Source organism: Sinocyclocheilus grahami, unplaced genomic scaffold (genome assembly GCF_001515645.1).
Source record: "Sinocyclocheilus grahami isolate Dianchi unplaced genomic scaffold, SAMN03320097.WGS_v1.1 scaffold170.1, whole genome shotgun sequence".
NCBI classification, from domain to species: domain Eukaryota; kingdom Metazoa; phylum Chordata; class Actinopteri; order Cypriniformes; family Cyprinidae; genus Sinocyclocheilus; species Sinocyclocheilus grahami.
Genome location: NW_015505349.1, coordinates 328,670 through 338,453, shown reverse-complemented (window position 1 = coordinate 338,453; position 9,784 = coordinate 328,670). Strand labels below are relative to the sequence as shown.

The 9,784-nt window shown below is 39.1% G+C and overlaps 1 protein-coding gene across 1 annotated transcript in view; it reads left to right on the top strand.

Moving 5' to 3' along the window:
• The first annotated feature begins 6,381 nt into the window (after positions 1 to 6,381).
• The window catches only part of LOC107593365 (arginine-glutamic acid dipeptide repeats protein-like), a 190,076-nt gene continuing 186,673 nt past the window's right edge, over positions 6,382 to 9,784 (top strand). Inside the window, exon 1 of the mRNA XM_016283048.1 lies at positions 6,382 to 6,624. The gene's annotated coding sequence lies outside the window, so the exon portion shown is untranslated. The remainder of the gene's footprint in view (positions 6,625 to 9,784) is intronic.

Below are 9,784 nucleotides of genomic sequence, written 5' to 3'. Positions count from 1 at the left end.
TCTTTTTTATTTTTTAGATAACTGACCTGTAAAAGCAAAACATTTGACTGACTAAGCAACTGTTTCAGTACAGTTCTGTCATCATTTCATCATCATAGTATTTTTTTCATACTGTGGAAGTCAATGGCTCCCGTCAACTGTTTAGTAACCAACATTCTTCAAAATATCTTCTTTTGTGTTCAACAGAAGAAGGAAACTCGTACAGATTTGGAACAACTTGAGGGTGAGTAAATGATAGATGACAGAATTTACATTTTTGGGTGAACTATCCCTTCAAGCATTTTCTATTTATAGGCACACTATAAAATAGCAAAATGTAATAATAGATATTTAGATTTAATATTTTAGTGCATAAAAATATACAAATTTACCAGCAACAAGGTTGGTTAGCTAATTCATATTCAGCTTTGACTGCACTACATATTTGCAAAAAATCTGCATGCTCTGGGATGATGAAAGAACATCATGGCTTTGAATTTGAATGCATTATGATTATTAGGGCTTATGATTTTTTGTGATTATGATGTATTAATTGAATAATTCTCATCTGCATCGTACGTGCACTTGCATACATATTTTCTTCTGGTTTTTCGTTGCCATCACTATTCCTTTGGGAGCATGAATCCACTCACAATTCGATAACAATCAAATCACACTGCTTTATTGTCTCCTGTAATCCAGATCCTCATTATATTTCACTCCTCAAAGCTCCCACAACACACTACCCCATGCCTTCATTCAGTGTCATCAGTCCTTTGGTTTAAAAAAACAAAACAGGGAATTTGCCAGATTAAAGGTGCCATAAAACCTGTAATGTACATTATACCTTGACACACAGTATGTAAGGGATTACTAATAGCAGAGTTTCAGATGAGCTGCCAAGACAAGGTAGCACCGCAGTGGAAATGAGATTCGGGCCATCTGTCTTGTGCTGGCAGGAATGATCGAGGTATGGTATTCTGTATCAAGAGCTTGCATATTTCAAATGACAAAGGGAAGAGGAGGTGTGCTGTTTCTTTTTCTCGCACAGAACCTGTCTCTTAACCGCACTTGTACGTTTGGCTTTGTCTCTCTGATTACAGACACCTCCTGAATCCACTTTCCTTCCTCGCCCTCTCCCGCTGAAATCGATCACGGCACGCTCCTTCTCCTCCAATCAAGACCCTCGGACAAAAATTCTCCCTCTACCCCCATTTTTATTGTTCATTCAGCCTGTCATGTCACAATAGAATAACAAGCCATCCGTTTCCCACACAATATCTTGGCGTGAGCCTCTTGATACCTTTATCATAATGAGAGGAGAAAACAGCCAGCTGTGATCATTACACCGTAACACAAAACAGTTAGACTTCAGTCTGTTTTTTTCCCTCCAGCACTATGATGCCACGGTGTGTCCATTTATTTTTCCTAGCTTCCTTTCCTTTGTTAGACAATGCTGCACTTGTAATATGCTTGTGCTTGTAATATAGCAGGTGGTGACACCCTCGGCCCCCGAAATCGAAGAAAATGGCTTTAGACACGTCAAAAAGGTATATTTTTGATGTGCTAACTAAATAAATAATTATTTTTCTCTTTGTATATACTTGTGTAATTATAAAAATAATAATTTTTCTCTTTGTATATACTTGTGTAATTATAATACTTGATTCTTTTTTTTTTAAAGAATTGGTCGTGTTGACTAAATGAAAAAAAAATGTAACTGTTTAATTATTTTACATTTTTTTATTTAATTGTAATTATTATTTTTATTTAGAATAATTTTATTATTTAAACATTATATATATAAAGCTTAAAAATAAATGATTATTACATTATAATTATTATTAATTAATTGACTCGCTCAGGGGAGTCGCCACCTACTGACGAAATGATGTATCTGCAGATGGCTTTAGGAATCACTAAACGAATCAAAACTAGTTTTATACTCAACTTAAATATTAATCTATATCCTCACCATTATTGTTTATATATCTTTCTTTTCTTTGCATTTCAGTTCAGTTTGAATGCTAATAGAGAATGAGATAAGATCTGGATCCGTGTGTACTGTATAAAATGCAAAACAGCAGCACATTTTCACCTAACGTTTATTAAAATGCAAAACAGGATTGTGTCAGTTTTTCCAAAGCACAATTAATATACCCATGTTGCTAAATGCACCAAGTGAATGTACATACTAAAAATACACTATATCTGAGAACGTAAAACGACATGATGTTGTTTTGTGTGATTACATCCATGACAGAACAGCAGAAGGTTAAGTAGAGCATTCAGGGCTCAGCGGTCATGTTCAATGACCCACTGCTGAATGAATCCTTTGGGACTGACTGAAGCATCGTTTCAGAGAGGGAGAAACACGAAGTGTGGAAGACTACAGTATAAACCAATCATTTCCACAGCAGACAGCCGCACACTGTATGAGCTTATAAAGCACACCAGAGAGGTACATTCTGAAAGAGCATTGCAAAAATAATGTGGTCCCTCCTCGGCTAGGTGTTTAAAGCTTGAGAATCCTGGAAATACAAGGTCATGTTGCTCATAGACAGAAGTGTACAGATTTAAGCTTATGAAATGTTACGTATTCCCATTATGCATCTGAAAACGTAGCTATGTTTAATATCTCCTTCGTAACGGAAACGAACCAAACAGATTACATTAAAGTACCCCTATTATGCCATTTTTAAGGTTCCATATTGTTTTGGGAGTCTCCTACAATAGGTTTACATGCATGCAAGGTCACAAAACGCGTTCGTTTTCTCAAAAAATATGCATTTAATATCCCCTCATTTTCCAACGATTCTCAAACGATTAGTTCGAAGCCGTTCTATGATTCAGTCTCTCTAAACCCCTCCTTCCCGTGAGCCTGGTCTGCTCTGATTGGTCAGATGGCCCAGTCTGTTGTGATTGGTCTACTGCTATAACTGGGTACCATGGCTGCATCCGAAAACTTTATGGTGCGTTTCCACTACAGCGTCAAATCTGCGCTCAGTGCCGCTGGCAACGCTACAACGCCACTGCTTTGGGGCGTGTCAAATTTAGGGTAGAGCACGCCTCTGAAAAATACCCTGTTTACGTTTCATCTTCTTCCTTTCACAGCGATTGGTTGTCGCCCGGCGTTTTTCACTCAACATTTGCATAAAGTCGAGGAATGCCCAATCTTTTTGACTCTCTCAGCCGCTTTCAATCCCACAATACACCGTGCGAGCGTTTAAACTCAACTTCGGACACTTTCTGCTCCCGTTAGTGACGCTCGCGCGGTGTTTGCATGCTCATGCATCACTGATGAAGTTAATTAAATGCAATATTTGTCAAATACACCGACGTTTCAGAAACGTTTTCATGAGCAAGAGAAACACTTTTTATATACTGCTTAATACAGCGCCATCTGTTCAAGAATAAAGTTCAACGTAAATATATACTATTTAAATACTAATAAAGTGGGGGTATATATGCTTTCATGATAAACGTGACTCAATATAACATTGCGACTACAGTAAAAAAGCTTTTACTGTTCTAAAAACACAGATTTATGAGCAGTATTGGATTTGAAGATGTTAGAAACACACGTCATTGTTGTCATGTGGTGAATTTGGCCAATCGTGAAACAGCTGTCTTCATCAGCGCTCAGCGGAGTCAGCCGGCTGCTCTCGAAGCTGTCGCGGTACTTTGATGCCACACGTGACAGTGACGTAGCGTCGGCGCCCGTTCAAGTCGGACAAAATTTGTAACCGGCATGCACTGCTTCAAGTCAGCCGCCGATCGGTTTGCGCGGCGCCGCATGAAGTCGAACGCACCTGATGACTTTGCAGGCAGCGTTTTTGCAGGAAGGGACCTCATGAAACTGATTTCGGACAGGCTTCTGAAGCAGCGTAACGGTTTAATGAGCTACAACAAAATAGAACACGTTTTGGTGATAACTAAACGAATATTTAATTACTATAATACTGATTTCTCGCTAGAAATAACATCAAAAGTGCAAAAAGTTAAGTCAGAAATATACATTTACACAAAAAACTGACCACCAAACTTTATTTTTTAGCTCAACCGTCACGGAATGGAACGCACAGGATTGTGGGATATCAATAGCATCAGAAGAAGGTACCTCCGGAGACCGTAAGTAAAGCAGAATTTGGATTCGGACGTGCCTTGATGCCTTCCTGCCTTGGAATGCTGCCTTTAGAGCTTTCGGACGCAGGCATTTCAAGAGCAAGCGTTGTGTGAATCCCGCGTTGAACTCCCCGAGATTAGAGAAGCAGTCTTCAGTAAAATTACGTGTTTGTGGGCGGAGTCAAGTTGTTCGTATATTATTACAAATATATTACCCATGACTTGTAGCCGTCACGGAAGTAGGATTCGAAATACTGGCGACTCGTTTCGGCTATTCAGAGTCGATTCTTTTTTGTTGGTAGACAATAACTTTATCTTGCACTTTCGGCTTTACAACTTGCAGATCGTGTACATTCACATACAGCTACGTTACACACTGCATGAAATGCAATATTCGAAATGGCATAATAGAAGCACTTTAAAGGGGTCATATGATGCAATTTCACGTTTTCCTTTCTCTTTGCAATGTTACAAGCTGTTCATGAATAGATAAGATCCCTAAAGTTGCAAAGACTAAAGTCTCAAACCAAAGAGATATTCTTTATAAAAGTTAAGACTGGTCCACGCCCCCCTAAAACGCCTGGTTTAAACACGCCCCCACATATCTACCTCACTATGTGGGAAGATTTGCATAACGTCATCCAAATGTTCAAGCAAAGAAAGAAGGCGTAACTTTATTGTTGCTGCCACTGCAGCTGCCATGTTGTGAAGACGCTGTGTGTTTCGTTGCAAAAGCAAAAATACTTCCAAAAGAGGACACGACTAGAAATCAGTGGTTAAGTTGTATTTACAACACTGTTCCAGAACAGTTCAACCCAAATATTCAGATGTGTGCAGCGTATTTTATGGAGGACTGTTTCCTGGGAAAGTGGACTACAATGCCGGCTGTTCTGACTCAGACTGTAAGTACGTTTTCATATTTAAAGAATTTTCCACTGATGATTCAAACGTGAGTTTTGAGCAGTGTAGAGTAGCGCTTGTTGTTTGTCATTTCTCCGATCACAAATGCAGACATGGTTTTATGTTTATGCGGCGTGATGCAACGCAAAGCTTAAAAAGATGGTATAAGTCATTATAATCCGTAATTATGTCCCCACTGGATGCAACAAATGCCTCGTTTATAATGGGTTTTAATGTTTTTGTCTCGTCGATCCAGGACACGGCATCACAATATGGTAAGGGGCGTAACATTTCCGTCACACGCTTTACTGAGCTCAAGCGTTTCCGTTGCACACATGAGGCCAGTCACAGCACACCTCGCTTTTCAGACCGATGAGCTTTGTAAAAATCGACACGTTTCAGAAAGTCGGGGCATAGAGGAGAAACAATAATGTACAGTATGTGGAAAATAATGTATTTTTTAACCTTAAACCGCATAAACACATTTCATTACACCAAATAATGTTTTTTTTTAGCAACATCATATGACCCCTTTAATAGTGAACCAGGACCTGACCTACTAAAAGGAGGTTAGTTTGTACGAATCATACAGAACTTCACAACAAGGTGAGAAGGGACCTAAAAATAAGTGTTTAAAAATGACCAATAATAACCATATTAAAATATTGTTAGGTCGTTACTGAAATTCTTTATTTATGCTATTATTGTAGCTTTTCTATAGTTTGATGTAGTGATATAGTTTCTATAGATCATAGTTTTGATAAAAGTACATCAGTGGAGGAGAAATTATAATGTGATGGACAAATATTTGCATTTGTTGGGACAATAATGCTTAAAGCTATCAGATTTGTAGACATTGAATAAATAATTTGTAGCAAATTAAACTGGCTCACTCATAAACTAAAGAAAATTCTAAACAACAACAAAAACAGTTCCAGGCCAAATCGGTGCTCATGCGTGAGATGCTGAAAAAGCAGCAATCAAAGACTTGTCTGGTGCATGTTTAGATTTGATTAAAATGAGAGAAAACACAATTAAACGGATTAAAAAATTTGAATCTCTTATGTGAATCAAAATCCCCCTCACTACCATCGTACTAGCATTGTTTAGACCAGGGGTGGGCAAACTTGGCCCTTCCAGGGTTGGATCAAATCTCTGCAGGAAAGTGGCCCGGAAGGGCCAAGTTTGCCCATCACTGGTTTAGACGGTAGTAGACAAAACTACTCACAACACACGCGCTTTTTTAAATCACAAAATAACCAACCCGATTGGTCCGTGTCTTACGCTCTGCTCGCGTTCAACCTATCGCAGCGCACGACACTGGAAAGTAGGCAGAGCGTTTTCACGCGCACATTATTCTTCTCGCAGGAAGAGCGGCTTTCAGGGGAGGGGGGGAGAGAGAAAGACAACACTGTGCCCCAACACTGACCCGTTACCAACACTTCTCACCACCATAAATATTGATAAGTGACAGCCATATCATTAATATCGGTGTGCCAGAGGTGTAAAACGACTCCAAAACACTTGAAGTGGCACTTGACTCTCATTCGCTAACCGCCGCTGCTCAGTTACAACATCTCAAAACAAAAAAATCGCTGATGTTGTAGAGAAGGATTTCAGGTAAGTTCCGCCTTTGACCGTCTTCTCGGGTGTACGGAAGATGATCGGATTAGTTTATGGCTCTTGTAATTAGCTCCGTGTGTTAATCACAGCCGCTGTGAGCTGTCGTTGAGGAGGTGTTGTGCTTTATTAATACAAGAGACATTAGCTAGCAGGCTAGCATCATCATCATCAGTGTGTGTGCCAACGATCATAGTGATCATCTCTCTTTTATTCATGAGCTGATATAATCATAACACCGCGACATTAAGTCATTGGAAGGACAGTAGACCCGGCCATATGGGTTATTAGAGAGTTCGGTTAGGGTTGAACTTGATAGTTTGGCTCGTGTCTTATTAGGTCTTGCACCCGAGTCACGAGCGCTTTGTTGGCAACTTGTGCGCGCGCACAATCACGCATGCTTCTTCACTGTGCAGTTTTTAATTTCTCTTACCCTGTTTATGTTGATCTGCTAAGATAGTGTCATTGCAAGATTATGAGGTTACCCAGAAGTATCAGTCTCGCCTGTCTTGTGATTTCTAAATCAAGCCTGGTTTTTGACCACATAGTGTCCTGAGAGGTGAGGTGACCATGTTTACACAGCATGTTTGTTTAGTGTCAGACTTGTCAGAGATGTGCTTTGAAAGATCAATCCCCTGTTTTTATAGTGGTTGTTATGAAGGTTCAGATGGGCATTTGTATGTGTAGTTTGTTGCTAGAACTGGTTAAACAAAACGGTTTTCAAAATGATACTAATTTGTTCTTTGACTGATTGAAAAGAGATGAATCGATGAAAACACAAACGTAGCAGACTGACTGTGAAGATGTAAACAGGTGGTTGACACTGATTGCGTTTCTATTATGTGTTGTGACTGTTACTTTGTATGTATGCAGAAACACTGTGCAGATGATTTGATTGATACACACTAAAGGGAATAATTCAAAAATGAAAATTTGCTCACCTTCAGGCCGTCCAAGATGTAGATAAGTTTTTTTTTCCCCCATTGGAGCAGATTTGGAGAAATGTAGCATTACATCACTTGCTCACCAGTAGATCCTCTGCAGTGAATAGGTGCCGTCAGAATGAGAGTTCAATGAGAGTTCAAACAGCTGATAAAAACATCACAATAATCCACAAGTAGCCTGATTCACACGACTCCAGTCCATCAATTAATGTCTTGTGAAGTGAAAAGCTCTGCGTTTGTGAGAATCAAATCCATCATTAAGATGTTTTTAGCAATGGGATGGATTTTTTTCTTCCACAGGAAGTAGCATTATTATACGTTATGGAATGATATTTTAGGTGGAAGCTACGTTTGGAAGATAAACCACTGTAATGATGAATTTATTACAAACATGATGGGCTGGAGTTGTGTTGATTACTTGTGGATTTACTGTGATGTTTTTATCAACTGTTTGAACTCTCATTCTAATGGCACCCATTCACTTACAGAGGACCCACTGGTGAGCAAGTGATGTCATGCTAAATATCTCCAAACAAACTCATGATCTACATCTTGGATGGTCTGAGGCTGAGTAAATTTTCAGCAAATTTTATTTTTTGGGTGAACTGTTCTTTTAATTGGCATCCAGACAGTTAAAACTGTACAGCACTCAAAGTCTACAACATATAATAAAATGAATATAGAAAAAATGAGTTGACACTATAAACAAGATTTACACAATACACCATATGCATTACAATAAATCTTTATGGTGTGTAAAAACAAGCTTTTTTGCTTCAGCAGTTTTGGCCTTAAGGAACAAGAAAGTAAGTAACTGTAATGTTAGTGTGATACGATTTAATGTAAGATTGTGATACTGCTTTGTAAGTTGTGTAGCCTGATTATGCTGATGCCGGTTAAACATTAAAGGGATAGTTCACCCAAAAATGAAAATTCTGTCATTAATTACTCACCCTTATGTCGTTTCAAACCTGTAAGACCTTCGTTCATCTTCGGAACACGTATTAAGATATTTTTGATGGAATCTGAGAGCTGTCTGACCCTGCATAGACAGCAACGCAACTGAAATGTTCCCAAGTCCAGAGACGTAGCAAGAAGATCTGTAAAATAATCCATGTGACATCAGGGGTTCAACTGTAATTTTACGAAGCGACGTGAGTACTTTTTGTGCGCAAAAGAAAAAAAAACTTCATTCAACAATTCGTCTCCTCCGTATCACCCTGTAGCGCCATTTTGGAGAGTATCCGTTGGACATAAACAGCGTATGCTGTTCTGTTTCAGTTGCGTCACGGCGGATCTGTATTGCTGTCTATGCAGGGTCAGACAGCTCTGACAGATTCCATCAAAAATATCGTAATTTGTGTTCCGAAGATGAACGAAGGTCTTACGGGTTTGAAACGACATGAGGGTGAGTAATTAATGACAGAATCTTCATTTTTGGGTGAACTAACCCTTTGAATTGTTTAGCTTACACATGGGGAATCAATAAACCAGCTAATTAATCAAATGAGAAGCCCAGGTTTTGATCTGCACTTTGCTGCTTGCCCTTGGAAAATAACAAATGGTTTTTATAGATGCGAGTGGTTTTCATTAAGCCAGTTTCCACCATCTAATTTAATTTAGGTGAAGTGTGGCACAGTTTTAAAGATTTGTCATTGGATGTAGAACTTGAGCCGGCTAGTCACACTTAATTGGAAATATACTGAATAAGATCATAATCATGGCATTGTTTCTTGGCCATTCAGCATGCTGTAAACACAGGCTGAATTGTACGACCACCTGCCACTGTGTTACACTAAGACCAAATGGCACTCTCAACAGCTTGTGATTGGAGGAGGCAGACGTGTGTTTTTTGTGGTCATTTTTCTCCAATGCGTTAGATAATCCCTCATACAGAGCTTAGCCAAGCTGTTCAGTTTTGCTAAAATGATTTAATGTGTAAAACTGTTATTTCATGCTTCTTGACTGGTTAATATACATGGCTTTTTTTGTGCTCGTCAGGGCTCAATAAGGAATGGCCCACTGGACCAAGGCCAGTGCAAGAAGGTTTCAGGCCAGTTTACAGAACACTCTCTTGCCCTTTTGGACCAGTGCTTTGTTGCAAATTAATTTACATCTACTGAGCTTGTACAACCATGTTTATGCTTTGCAAACTGGTTTTCTGTGTTGTACAAGTTCTGCTATATTGTCACTGAGATAGTGTTTTCTAGATGGTT